We start from the raw sequence: 15,868 nt of genomic DNA, 5'->3' as shown, positions 1-15,868 counted from the left end.
GTACCAAATAAACAACTTATTGTACAACAACTGTACACAATCCCTCAGCGGGGGTATGGGGGAGGTGAGCTGTAGACAGTCTTACCTCTACCCGAAGGTAGAGAGACTGCTTCCACAGGGACCTCAGGCCACCAAGATGAAAAAACCATAAAATGGTAAAGTGTTTATATCTGTCTGTCGAGAACATGATAATTGATAAGACGATATACCTGTCTGCTGGGTCCGCTGATTATGGCTACCTCGAGAGTAAGGAAGAGTAGCAAACATACGGCCTAGCAATAATTTAGCACAGTACATAAACTCTAGCAACCATTGAACGTATATAACAGCATAAAATGTAGGAACATAATAAACAAAGTCATTTGCAAGGAGCTCAAACAGTGGAACATAAACCGCCATAACAACCATACATAATTACATATACAAAGGAACAGGACAACCATAAATAAACAACTTATTGTGTATGTATCAAAAGCAAAAAGCTTAATCTTTTTAGCTTTTTTTTTCTTCACCAACAAAAAATAACATAGAAAATCTTAAGCAATAAGCTTCAAAAATAAGCCCCCTAAAAAAGACTAGATTTTTATCAAGTAAAACACTAGAAAATCCTCAATTGTTTTTTTTAACAGATAATAATAATAACAATAATAATCATAGAAAAAAATTAACTGATGTAGTTGGTTTACAATTACAGATTAAATCAACGAATTTTAAGAGTTTAAAGATCAAATTCGTACCTGAAATTAGTTAAATTACCCTCCCAGTCGATAATCTATTGTTACACTTACACCGTTTTATTGATTTATTTACGAATATAAATTTATTTAATTTGTAGCGTTTATTTAAGATGGGCTTCTTAGTGAGGCCCATAAAAGTCCACAAGCCCTTGAAAATCAGTAGCCCATCAGCCTTGGCCCACGAAGCTCATAGCTAGTAGCCTAGTTGCCTTGTTACAAGATACATCCTTAAATTAAAAAACGTATTCTCTCTTTATATGAAATGATCAGTCGATACATACCTTTTCCCAAAGTTTTTTTTTTTCCCTTTTTTTGGAGGATATTTTCACCTGTGGTTTACCCTTTCATTACATGTATATGATATTGTTTTTGTTTACTTCTTTTATTTTTTGTTAAAACTGATATCTTATAGTGTTAGCTAATATTATTATCTTACGAATTTTAACATTCGGTCATAAATGAATTGAATAAAAAAAAGTGCCAAATTTAATTCTTTTATTTGGGTTTAAAATTTTAGATGAACTGTACATCATATAATAACAGCTATATGATTATAACTTTTATAGCACATTCTGTTTTTTAAGTCTCTCTTCCTAATAAAACAAGGTTCCCCGTCTAAGAAAAATAAAGACTCATTATCATACAACAAATTACAATGAATCAAATAACTTTTTTTTTCTTTCTAAGTCAAACAACAATCTACTGATGGGAAGCTGACGATCGTCTTTCACTCTGCAGATCTAGGGAGGCCGACGATCATAGATCATGTCTTTCACTCTGCAGATCTAGGGAGGCCGACGATCATAGATCATGTATTATCTGTCTATGTCTGGTAATTTAGGGTTTTATTTTTTTAATTTTCGCTTTTAGGGTTTTTGAATTTCAATCCATGGTATCATCTTTATTTAAATACTTTTATCTCAATCTCAATCAGAAATTGTTAGATCGCTTTTACGACGATTCAAGCTAATTTATGGTGATTCAATGTAGAATTTAGTGAAGTGCGTGATAGGGTGAAAGTAGGTGTTATAGGTGGTTTCCAGAAGATGACACCGTTATATAGAGTGTAAAGTTAATTTTTATTTGTATTCATTATGATTGGCTGTGTTATAGTCAGTGCTTAATTGTTCAATCCTATTAAGTATAAACTGTTTGTTGCTATAACTATGGGCTTGTGGGTGACTGGTGATTACTTGTGATCAATACATGTTGTTAAGTTGATTACTTGGCACAAATATTTTTTGGGTCTAAAAATGAAACACTTTGACAAAGTCAAAGTGTCGGGTTTATTTGGATTATTCGGACCCAAAGCATATCAAATTTGTGAATTGTGCATTTCATTTGTAATAGCACTTCAATTGACTCCTTTTTTTAATAATTTTTCGCACCAATCACGTTTACTGATTATGTGATTTTTTTAGGTATTATTAGTTCGGAATGTGATTTGGAATATCTTTGTGGATTGACATTGCTTAATTTGAGGTTTTCATTAGTGTAGTTGAAGTTTTTGAGTGGTTTGAAACCCTTTTTGCTCACAGAAAGCCAGCGGGTGTTCTTTGCTCCCCAGTCGTTTGTTCGTGAGGAATCATCATCTGACAATAAGGATGTTGCCAGTGAAGGCGAATTAGACAGCACCAAAACGCTTACCAGTCTTTGCTTACTACTACCATCTTAATTTTCTGACATGTAGTCTGTATATCCAAAATTAAATTCCTCTATCCCTTTAGATTCTTACTTACCAGCTTTATCACATTCATTATTTGGTATGCGTTCAGAGGTTAATATTTGAAAAGGCAGATACTGGGTGAAGAAGATAGTATTGGCTAAGAATATTGTTGAAATCAGTATCACAATTCATGACATGGTTTTGGTAATTGATTGTGGCAAGGCCAAATGGGCATCGCATATGCACTTAACAATACTCCTTGCCTTTTTTCTGTTTGGATATCCAAGGTTTCTCCTAAACAAGTGAGTTTCTTTTAGTATCAATTCTAGATCGTTTGTTTGAGAAGAAATCATATATTAATTATTTACTTTCTTTTTTGGGTTATCCCATCTTTCTTTCGGTACTTTCATTTTGAGAATTAAGTATAGAAGGTGTAGTTTATGTTTAATTTTTCTTTCTTACAAGGGAATCAAATCTAAAGTTAGAGAGTGGTTCTTAAGCTCTGCCTAATTATTATCGAAGTTTGCTATGCCTGGGGTTGTATATGGATCCAATAGGATCATATCAGTACCTGTCACCATCCGTGTTGGATGTTGATTTATGTCATTCTTGTATGCGGATTGGGATAATGTAATCGGTTGATGTTGAGTCATGTTTGATGAGATTTATATGAATAATGTAGTAAGAATACTGAGAGAAGATAAAATGTAATAAGTAGTGTACAGTTATTCTTATGTCAAAATTAATTTGACATGTAGTTAAGCATTCATGTAAATTGTAATTGGCGTGGAAAGCCATACAAGACTGGACAGTGGCTAAGCAGCATCAATTTTTTTATTTTTTTATTTTTGTTAGTATTGGGTATTAAGTTAAAGACGAAGAGTTGGTCGCGTTTGGAGAGTGTTACCATCTATATCCTAGATGTGTGTATGATTTTTTTGCTGATTATCAATTGCCAAAAATATTGAGAGAACGCCTTTACAATCCCTTTGTCTTCTGGATTTTTTTTACCCAAGTCTTTGTAGTCACCTGAGCGGCTGAGCCTCTAACAGAATGCTAACTTTATTTATACATAGTTTTATCATGTTTTATAGTTTATAAAGGACATTATCAGGTTCTCATTCTGTTTGCTAAAATCTTATAATATCTGCAAATTCACAGAGTATCTTATCATTGAATATCTATTTGTTTATAGGTTCAACATGCTATTGAATATATGAAGATAATTGGTGCTTTGGATGAGAATGAAAATCTGGATCTATTGGGTATGTTGGGTCATACGAGTAAATTCATACTCTTCTATCTGGGCTTTGCAATAGATTGATCAAATATAAATGTTTTATATTGGATTTGATGAGATTTATGACATCAAACAAACTATAGTTATATACATTATTGTCTATTTTTTTTCTGAACTTTGATTTTGTTATTAAAATAAAATTTATTGGTATTTCTACATGTATCAGCCGAGTAACCTGTATGCCAATGTATTTAATCTTTTAGTAGTTTCAGGATTGGCAACTTCGTGGAAAACGAAATTGCCGCAAGGGTTATGCTAAACAACTAGACTTCTTAGCTTGGTTGTTAATGCTCACTAGACTTCTTATTCAACTCTATAAATGTACTCAGCTACATAAATATTTACACAAATACACACACACAGATATATATATCTATATACTTATTAAAACAATAGGAATCCGAATGATCCTAAAGGTTCTACAACTCAAATCTATTTTATAATATCGACACATAAGCCTTAATCCTATGTGGCATTTTTATAATTTTTTGCCAATAATTTAATTATATAAAAAAATGAAATAAAACTAAAAATCCAAGATATTATTTAACGTGAGATATTTGTTTTCTTTGGCAAATATTGTGTTTCCCTCCTCTAATTATTTTAGTATTAATCTGATATTAATCATATCTCTATGAATGTGATATTAGCTACTCAAAGAAACACACTTTTAAAGTTTCGTATGAGATATGCAAATTCCGTTTTTATTTATTTTTGATTCTTTTTCTATACATTATTCATCATCATCATCATCATCTAAGTTAGTTTTTTCTCCTATCAACATCTTTATGATTTTTTTTATTTCTCATTTCAGCTTTGTATTAACGCTTCTATTTGTAAACTCAAGTTTTACCTTTCTAGATGTCATTTATTTGGTTATTTTTATCTCAATATGAACAATTTCTTTTTTAGATAAATGTTGTTGTGTTAGCATTCTGATTTAATCTTGATTGACATAAACTTTCTATACCAATGTCACCATTTTTATACTATTTGCTTTTGCAAGTGATTTTGAGTTTTAAATTACTATAAGGTGATTTTACTTTTTTGAAAAAATAAAAATGAAGACATTTTGAATTTAACTTAAATTTGAATAATAGATTTGTTTTTTATAATCTAATTGTAATTTTAATTTGGTTTATCTTTAAAGCTTTTTATCTTTTACGAATTTCATTATTTGATGACTTAAATTCTACTAAAGTATTTTATTTTGAATGAATGTGATGAAATTCTAATGTATTACATATCAGTTTACAAAAATAATACGAGTAGTTGTTATGGTCTTACCTTACATTATACTTTAATTTAATTTCATGTTTATTAACATTGCATGAAGTATAATATGTGGTATTAAATATGAATATTTGATGATAACACGTTAGTGTCCTAAAAGGCTGGTATAACTTATAATCGACTAATTAATAGTTAAATAATAACAGTTATATTTTGGATTTATATATTTCATTATATATAAATATTTCCATTACCGATAAATATAGATTTGTATATACCTACTTAAAATACAAGTTATAATTGTTACAAATTGTTATTTATACTCATATAACTAAACAACATGAACAACTTTTTTAAACAGCCACACATCGTGCGGGTAAAAGACCTAGTATATATATATATATATATAAGATAGAGATCAAATGAGAAGGTACCTTAAGGAGAGAAGGGTGAGAAAGTTCGTTGATTGTTTTTAACTTGTTTTTAAAACTTTTTTTCTTTTTTTCACTTTTTTCATTCTCTCCTTAATTAACTTATTTCATATAAACATTTTTAAAAAGTTTTAAAAATATATTTTTTTTCAATGTAGCCGTAAGCTATAGGCGAAGCCATAATAGTTAAGGGCGAAGCCCGTTAGGTAGATCACGCCATCACCGATCACCCCCTATGACCTATCACCCTCTATGACCTATCACTCCTATCAGCTACCCCTTATTAATATCCTTAAGGGCGAAGCCCGTTCGTACCCTTATATGTATAACTCACTAACTCGGGTTAGAAATTTTTTTATTTTTATTTATTTTTTTAAATTTTTTTATGGATTGAATTAATTAAAAAAAAATAAGAAAAGTGAAAAAAAGAATAAAAGTCAAAAAAACAAGTTAAAAAAAATAAAAAACGAAACTTCTCTTCCTTCTCTTCTTAAGAATTTTCTCTCTAGATATCTACCCTCTATATATATATATATATATATAAATATTTTGTTTGCAGAGTTTTAATTAAAACACCCGGGTTAAATCCGGGTTGATTAGCTAATTTAGATAGTATGTCTTGGGTGAAACTTATGGCATCTTGAATGCATGTATTGATAAATTGGTATAATATAAGTATCTTTCTACAACAATTTTTACAAAAATTTACTCCAATTTGTTTTTCTATTAAATATTTCATAGAAACTATTAAGTTTTGAACCCTTAGCTATTTAATGGTTTGTCAATCATCTAACTATAGATCGAGGATGTTAAATTTTGAGCTTGTTGTGGTTTGGCAGCACACACCCTTCAATCATCATCTTTTTAGTTTTTCGGAAATGCTAGTTAGTACTCGTATTTAATTTGAATATTTAGATCGATTTATTGTATAGGAATACAATTCATAGTCACATAATTCGCGGTTCGTCTGGGTTCGGGTTCGCGATTCGAGATCGCAATTCACAGGGGTCCCGTGAATCTCGTTCGGGAGGGGTAGACTCATTTCGGATCGTTTCGGTACGTTTTGGTTCGGTGAACCCAAATTTATAAATACAATAATAGATTTGAATATTGAACACTCCAAAATCAAAGAATTTCAATACTAAAAAAAAAACAATTACAAGTCTTTAAACTTAAAAGTTTACAAACAAAACATAAAATAAAAAGAATACATAAAAAAATACTATATCCTTTGTTTTTTCCATCCATTTAATATATTTATTTTGAAAATTGCAACATTTAATTACTATTTAAATCAAAATCACTAAACCCAAACATAATTCACCGTATCAAGTTCTTCCAAAACACGAATTTTTCCCGTCCAATTTACCGAACCTCACCCATTTGGGGTCGTCGAACCACCCTCTACCAGTTCGGTGTTTTTTGTCTTCGGTTCGCGAATCGTATCGCGAATTGGATCGCTGAACCAAGAACAGAATTCGTGGGGTGCTCAACGAATCTGGTAACTATGATACAATTACATATTTAGATGTAACTCTGTAAGTAGTAATTTATTTATGGTAGAACCTGGAAGCAGCCCTTGGAAACAGAGGTCATGGGTTCGATCCTCATGCCCAGCAAGGCTGGAGGTCCTTTTCTACCTATGGTAGAACTTGGAAGCAGCCTCTCTACCTTTGGTAGGGGTAAGACTGTCTACATATCAACCTCCCTCATACACCGTCAAAGACAGTATTGGGAACCAAAACCTGTAGAAGACGGCATTGGAAGTTACTCTTACAAGTAGTATTTTAGTGGGGTGGATCGAGTTTCGTTTCTAATCCTTCTAACAATATTTAAAAGAAATTAACCGAACGCAAATTTGGGGGTTTGGGCAATAAATCAATCCCATCAATAAATAGAAAAGAAAAAAATATTCAAAAAAACTTGCTGAATAAAGTTGTGTAGAAAACAAATGAAAAGGGTAGGCGTGCAGCTTAGAGGCTACCCAATGGGTAGGACTCATCCCTCAAGTACTAGTCTCTGTCAGCGTTACATCAGCAAAAAACACTCCAAGGACTAATCCCCCAAAATGCAACCAAGGCACTCTTCCTTATATATTGGATTAATATAAAAGAAAAAAACAAAAAATACCTACATGAACTCGTCCCTGCAGGAACGAGTGAGACGAACGAGTGCGAGGGACGAGTGGAGGACTAGTCTGACCCAATAGTGTCAACTAATACCTCCACACCAGACAAGTGAGGACGAGTCCCATTGGGTAGCCTCTTGGTTTCATAAAAATTAAATCATGTGGACCAAACCAATCCTTCAATACTATTCAAATCTTTTTCGATATTTTGATAAAATCATGGATAACATTATGAAAGTAATGGTGATAAATTCTTCGAATCTGAATCTTCACTCTCATTCAATTATACGACATTTTACACAAATGTTATAAATCACATTACCCCACCTTATCATACATATAAATTTATTTTTGAAACTCGGGTTATTTGAAATGGCGAACTATTAGTATTTAACTCTTAAAGAATGAACCCTAATCTAATCTTAATGAAGCAAAAACCTTTATCCATTAAGTTATTATTGCATTGCTCGTGAACTATCTCTTTAAGTTATGTGTAACGGTCCACCTAGGTTTTTTGTTTATCGTAAGATATTGATTTATTTTAAAATTCGATTTTAAGATATTTTGTGGAAAAAACCAAGACTCTTCAGAATTAGATAATGGACAGTGATAATTCTACAACGCCTTCTAAAAATCTACAACAAATATACCCATTATATTTTACGTGAAATGGGAATATGTGACTGTTTAGTACCTAATTTTTGGTATAAAACCCTCACTTTAATCCATTAAAAACATGAGGGTTAATAAAGTATTCATTATAAAATAAATATTACGAGTAAAACATATTGTATGTGACAGAGATAGTTATATACTTAAGCTTAGGTATCTAAGAGACACAATTCACTTTCTCATATATTACATAGTATAGTTAGTTTGACGGTTGATTTTAAACTAACGGTAAGAATTCCCAAATTATACTGGTAATAGTTAGTTTTAATTTTAAAAAAAAACTCAATTCTTAAATTGTTGATTTGTGGTGCATTTTTGGTGTATAGGATCTACAACTATATATGATACCAAATAATTTATGTTGAATCACAAGTTAGTGTACTTTCATAAAAAGGTATGGATCGTGTATGCATACTATTAAATATATATATACATCCATTATTCATATATGAACCGGACTAAAAGCTTTTTGTTCAAACAAATATACACATAGAGTCCGATACAATATAGGTTACGACATTATATACCTAATTCAAATTGCTTCATAATCTCATTGAACCTATTAGATGGAATAAAAGAGACTGAAAACAACATTACAAAAAAACTTAAGAGGGAAGAAAATAAAAATGTATCAATCTCTTTGAGATATATAATAATCTTAGTCCTTGAAAAACCGTTGGATGTCATTGTCGATGCAATTACACCACTTTAGAAACACCACCCTGTCACCATCACTTTGAAGTACCTTAAAATCATTTATCAACATATCAAAGCTCTGTATTCATTCTCCCAAAACCCTAACACATATTTTTATTCACACATAAAACCACACACTCCTTTTCTCTCTGTCGCTGCATCTATCCTTCCTTCTCTAATCTTTTCTATTTGCTGCTTCATCAAAGGCAAAGGGAGATTCATCAAAGGACACATAATATCTCAACACTTGGAGTAAGTATACTTTACACACACATGCACACACACACATATACATATATTATTTCGATATTTATGTCTATTTTAGGGTTTATATTTTCCGATAAACATTATTTGTGCTTTTATATTCATTTATTTGTTACAAATGGTTTATTTAATTATTTGTTTACATTTATGTATGTTATTTATGCATTCACTTTAATATATTGTTGTTGTTTTTTTGAAAGAAAAGAATTGTGTGAATAGTGTTAACTATTTTTTGTCTGATCCGTCTCCGTGTCTTGTGTTTGTGCATAATATCGAGTTAAAAATTTTGAGTTAAATAAATATTGATATGCATATGTCAATTAATAGTTATTTAGGAGCTTGTTTGTGTGTTTTTTAGCTCTCTATATCCTAGAGTCAAGATACTTATTTGGTACTTCATGTAGTAAGACTGATATTCATATGCATATGTCAATTGATAGTTATTTAGGAGCTTGTTTGTGTGTGTGTGTTTTTTTATCTCAATTGATAGAGGGATATTGTTGAAAGAAAAAATAGAAAAGTATGACGTTTGGTATTTATTGTATGATTTATGTAAAATTACAACAATTTGTGATATATAGTTACATATCTATGCAACTTTATACTGTGTGGTGTTCGATGTTTACACTAAGAAAGATAATCTATTGTTGATGCTATGTTATGACTTTACTTGAAAGAAAAGAATTGTGTGAATCGTGTGTTTGTGTATAATATAGACCTAAATTTTTGAGTTATGCTGATATTGATATGCATATTTCACTAGTTATTTAGGAGCTTGTTTGTGATCCTTTATTTGTTTTGTGAATGTACTTATGGTTATTCTTTTCCCTTTGCACAGGAGATTCGTTCTTAAATGACATAAAGAAGTTTGAGGTAAAATGGGACTATCGATGCAGTTGTGGATGAATTTGTAGGCGGACCAAAGACTACGGTGATGAATCACGTCAGAACCCGTGGGCCTGCCTAGAATTACTTATAAAAAAAACATATTAGACTAAACAAGGTACTTAAAGTCTTAAACAACAACACTTCCAATTCCAATATCTCAAAAGACTTTACTTGTGCTTTGTTTGGTTATGCGACTTTAAAGCCGTTTTGTTTTTAAATGACCTACAAACAAACCAACAAAACTAAATAATAAATTTGACAAAAAGTTTAATTTAAGTTAGTAAGCAATATATTTATATATGTTTGACTCAGTTTCACTTTCAAGATGAATAATGCGGCTAAGCGTGTATCTGGCGCGGGTGTGCCGATGGATGGAGGCATAAAATTTCATTAAATAACAATCAAAACTTATATTGAAAAATAGGAAACAAAAGACAATCCTATCACAAGGCTTGCAAGTGAATGAGGTAGAGGTGTTTACTGAACTTCTTGCATTAAGCTCCTGCAAAATAGTATTGGTAAACATAAAGTTCACTATAACCAAACCAGTCTTATCTACAGTAAACCAAAGCAAAATTAAACAAACTAAAAAATTTTAGTTTTGCTTTTGTTTACATTTATAGATAAGTCTGTTTTGATTATAGTTAACTTTATGTTTGCCCAACATTTTACGGGAGCTTAATGTATGAAGTTCAGCAGACATCTCTACCTATTCACATTCAAGCCTTATGATAGGTTTGTCTTTTGTTTTCTAATTACTTTATAATATAAGTTTTAATTGTTTCTTAATTAAGTTTTATGTCTTGTTAATGCGCTAGTGAAACTGAGTGAAATATAAATATATTGCTTACTAACTTAAATCAAACTTTTCATTAAATTTATTATTAGTTTTGTTGGTTTGTTTGCAGGTCATTCAAAACATAGGCGGCTCGGAATTCGCCTAGCCAAGCAAAACATAAGTGAAAGCTTTAAGATATTGGAATTGGAATTGAAATTTGTTGTTGTTTAAGACTTTAAGTACCTCGTTTAGTCTAATATGTTTTTTAGTTAATGAACTTCTTGGTTTAGATCCATTTCTATCGTAGTAATCCATACTTATATGCCATTTGTAATGGCTTCACATCATTTTTCTAGTCAATTTTGATTGTGCTTAAGAAAAACAAACTCTTGTTAGAAACGATGGGGCACAAACACTACCAACAGTTTGGTTTAGTCATATACTCATATAATTTTTATCTTAAACACAAGAGAGGATCTTATGAATATAACATTAACCCAGCAATGAGTAAGATTTGGTAATTCAAAAAATGGATCAAATGAAGTGTACCTTTTTATTCTAAACAAACTACAATTTCACAAGCAGAGTAATCGGGCCCTAAAAAGTTTGGGCCTCAAAAATATCGAGCCTTCGGTCTTTTTTTTTTTAAGTGAGTTTCGATTCAGACGTGTTGGAGGTAATTTTAACCAGATATCTTTTGTACCTCTAACCCCTTTCTCATAGAAAATTCCTTTAAGATGAGAACCCAAGACTCGAACCTGAGACCTTGGGTAAACTTATCCCCGAGGCCCATATAGTGGATTTAGAAGATACCCCTAACAAAAAAAAACATAGTTATATAACAAAATATTTAATTAACCAAGGGGTTGAATTGAATAATAATAGAGTAATAAAATAATAGTCTTCTTCATAATTTTTTCCTTCCAAACGCATAACAAATTTATTTATTTTTTTTAATTTTCTTAATTTAACTATTAAGTATTAACTATATTCTATATAAAAGTATGGTTCTAACATGGTTAATACATGCACATTGATGATCAAAACGTCATTTACATTAACTTCGTGTCTAACTCAAACTAAAACATGCTACTATGCGTTCTAGGTTTTGCAAATGTAATTTTTCAAGCTTTTAACGACCCGCAAGTTTCGGCCTCGTCACTTTTAACAATGATGAGTTCTGGTTCAGTAAGGGACTGTAATGACCAAATATTCTTAACGAAACAATACTAAGATTCATATTTCAATAGGTTGGTAAAATGTCAAGATATAGGCATATAGCGCTCAAACGTGAAACGATTTCGAACTCGAATGCTAGCTATATATATTTTGTATGGCTTTAAGTGTTTAAAATATGGTTAGATGGCTGACTCTAGTATAATATAGACTATAATTTGTTGCCCCCGGCCCGTCCAGGACCGGCACGGTTAGTTATACCAAGACTTTTTTTTTTATATATGCCTATATGTATATAATTTTTATATACATCGTGCTTTTACCTTGCAAGTTTTGATAGTATGTCTTGAATGCAACCAATCGCATCTCGAATGCATGTATTAATAATTTGGTACGTATAATATAAGTATCTTTTTACACCAATAACGCTTTTTATTCCAAAGCATGGCTTAGATCAGTGATAAACATTCTATCCTTCGGAGACAAAGGTCAGATGTTCAATCATCATTTCATGCAAAGACCGGTGGGCTTTTTTTCGATTTAGGTAGAACATAAAAACAACCTTTCGACCTTAGTAGAGGTTAAGGTCTGTCTATATCTTAACTTCATACATCATTGAAATATTGAGACGTAAAACCTGTAAAACCTTGGCAGTTCCTTAACCTTTTTATGCTTTTTACTCCAATATATACAAAAACTTACTCCAATTTGTTTTCTTTTCAATAACTCACAATAAATAAAATTAAATTTTTAACACTTAGGTCACATTTAATTATGGAAAATACTTCCTAATTATTTTCTAATTTTTTAAAAAGTGAATGAAGTTTTCTATCTTTAAAAGAAAAAATGAAAAATTTAAAAACGCGGTAAAAATTAGAAAATATTATTTCCATTTTTCAATATTTAATAACTTGGTTAAGTGAAAGGTTAGAGGTAGGGTAGGGGCAATGAGTGCAGGGGTGACAGGGTGGGGGTGGGGGGGGGGGGGGGGGTTGGAAGACAGCTAATATAATGTGAGGTCTATAAAATTTTAAAAATGAAAAATAAAAAGTATAAATAATAAAAATAAATAATTTTTAATAAAAGAAAATATTGTTTTCTGTTTTTTTATAAAACTATAATTTGATCGTATTTTCTATTTGATATGTTTCCTTAGAAAACAACCATCAGAAATGAAACAAAAGGCAAATGTCTCACCTTAGGTATTTAATGGCTTTTCATATGTTAAAATTTGGTATTACAGTCCTTAGGATTTAGTCCAATTGGACATTAAATGCCTTTTATGCTTTTCAGTCAAATGTTGGTTACGGTTTCGAAATCTTTGAAAAACATATTGAGAAGTCCTTGTTAATGAGTTGGGGCATGGGGGTTTTCTCTAGCATTTAGATGGTACCTCCAGAACGGTAGTGGGACTTCTGACGCCAGTCATGCCCTCGGATCTATTGTACTGGTGACGTGGTTGATATCTACCGATCCATGGAGAGGCATGCCGCTGAGTCCAATCATCACTGCTGTTCAAAAAAGAGTAGTATTATATTTAGTGTTGTAACAAATTTGATTTGAAATACTTAAAGTTTTAGTGCTGCGCAAATATTACACCAAATTTGGTTTAGAATTACACGATGTTAATCTCTATATACATTAGAGATGGTTTAGAATTACACGATGAGAAAGTTATTTATTTGTTAACTAAAAATTTTTTTTGTGAGTCATTTTTATAACTATTGAGATAAAGATATGAAAAATGACCTAAATGGTCAAATATAAATGTGTATGTCTAAATTAGACATCTATACATTTTTTTTCTCATTTGATCAATTAGTTCTTACTACCTAATCCTTTTAGTAAAAAATAAAATCTTCCAATGAAATTATGACATATGTTACATATTGAATCAAAGTGTCCAAGATTTGTACTTACGAAATTATGAAAAAACCATTTTTGTACTTAGCAATCCTAGAATATTTTTTTTTTAAATAGCAAGGGTCAGATCACAGATATCCAGACTGAATACTGTTGACCTACCCGATCCCCTCCCCCGACCGCCCCACCCGGTAGTGACATACTTCAGCCATCAATTTCATACTTCTGCCAAAAAGTATTTGAAAATCGATTTATAATATTCTAGTGTTGCTAAGTCCAGATCACGAGTATTCGGACTTAGCAATCCTAGAATATTATAAGTCGATTTTCAAATACCTTTTGGCAGAAGTATGAAATTGATGGCTGAAGTATGCCACTAAAGGGAAAACAGAAGTAATGAAAATACATTAAATCCTGGTTCCGCCTCTAAGTGTATCATAATGTTGGTCTGCTGCTTGATTTCTACTAATGTCACTTTCAAAATACTAGCCTAGTGCCCGCGTGTTGCAGCGACTCCAATTTATAACACGTGAGATGCCATAACGATATTAATATAAAAGATGTTTAAAATATTCTTGCAAAAAAATTAATAACAAGTTAAGACGATTATAAGCTGGTCATTAACAACAATTAAGAGATGGATAGTGCGTAAGTTATAGAGAGGTAGTTTAAGAATATTCAGAAAAAGTGTTTAATATCTTAATGTTATCCTTATTATATATAGATGGTGATAGGTCATCAAATTACCCGTCCGATAGTTTTCAAATTTTGCATGCTTACCGTAGTCGGTATCTTTATTGTTAATAACAAGGATAGTTCGTTCATATAACAGGAAAAGATGATTGTAAAGTTTTTTTTATAAATACAAGTCTTGGACTCCACTTGTAACATATGGCAAGATTTCATTTTGATGATTTTATTATATATATACTAAAAATCTATGCAAATGTAAAAGTATTTTATACGTAAAATGTACAAGCTTTTAAAGTATATATTATTTTTAACCAAATTTCGTTTTAACCCCTAAAATTTCAATTTTTTAACTTTTTTACCCCACATCAAAGTTTTCGCTTTCATTTTCGACTTGCCATTTTAAACTTTTAGGTTCTCATGTTTTCATCAAACAACTTTCACATAGTTACATGTTTACTTTTAAACATTTGGCTTTTGATTATTTTCATTTAAGTACTTTATGCGTGGAATGTACAAGTTTTAACGTTATGCGTAAAATGTATAAGTTCTTATAGCACATAATAAGTTTTACCATTTATCATTTTAACCTCCTAAACTTTCTATTATTTAACTTTTGCCCTATATTAAAGTTTTCGTTTTTATTTTCTTGACACTGAATTTTTGGGTTCTCATGTTTTCATCAAATAACTTTCACATGGTTACGATTTTAAACATTTGGTTTTAACTATTTTCATCCATTTTTTTTATATATAACGTTTTAAATTTATCTCACATCAAAGTTTTCATTTTTATTTTCTTGACACTAAATGTTTGAATTCTCATTTATAATATACTAAAAAGCTATATGAATATACAAGTACGTTATGTGTGGAACGTACAACTGTACAGGTTTCCATCTTTTAACTTTTGCGCCACATTAAAGTTTTCGATTTTACTTTCTTGATACTTAATTTCTGGATTCTCATGTTTTCATCATATAACTTTCACATGGTTACGATTTACTATTTAAACATTTGGTTTTAAATATTTTCATCTATTTTTTTTTATATATAACGTTTTTAAATTTGCCCCACATCAAAGTTTTCATTTTTATTTTCTTGACACTAAATGTTTGGATTCTCATTTATAATATACTTAAAAGCTATATGAATGTACAAGTACGTTATGTGTGGAACGTACAAGTGTACAAGTTTTCTATCTTTTAACTTTTGCCCTACATTAAAGTTTTCGATTTTATTTTCTTGATACTAAATTTTTGGATTCTCGTATTTTCATCAAATAACTTTTATCTGGTTACGATTTTACTTTTAAACATTTGGTTTTGAATATTTTTATTCATTTTT

The 15,868-nt window shown here is 30.6% G+C and overlaps 1 long non-coding RNA gene across 3 annotated transcripts; it reads left to right on the top strand.

Annotated features, from left to right (window-relative positions):
• The first annotated feature begins 1,351 nt into the window (after positions 1-1,351).
• Positions 1,352-3,865, top strand: LOC122607510. 3 transcript variants are annotated; one of them, XR_006325060.1, is made up of 3 exons: positions 1,352-1,504; positions 2,276-2,705; positions 3,599-3,865. It is a non-coding gene; the product is annotated as an uncharacterized LOC122607510 (long non-coding RNA). The 3 variants fall into 3 exon arrangements; XR_006325061.1 differs by having other exon boundaries at positions 1,499-1,569; XR_006325062.1 differs by lacking the exon at positions 1,352-1,504 and adding an exon at positions 1,506-1,549.
• Positions 3,866-15,868: the final 12,003 nt, after the last annotated feature.

This window comes from Erigeron canadensis, chromosome 7 (assembly GCF_010389155.1).
Source record: "Erigeron canadensis isolate Cc75 chromosome 7, C_canadensis_v1, whole genome shotgun sequence".
Taxonomy (NCBI): domain Eukaryota; kingdom Viridiplantae; phylum Streptophyta; class Magnoliopsida; order Asterales; family Asteraceae; genus Erigeron; species Erigeron canadensis.
This window is presented reverse-complemented; position numbering and strand designations above follow the sequence as displayed.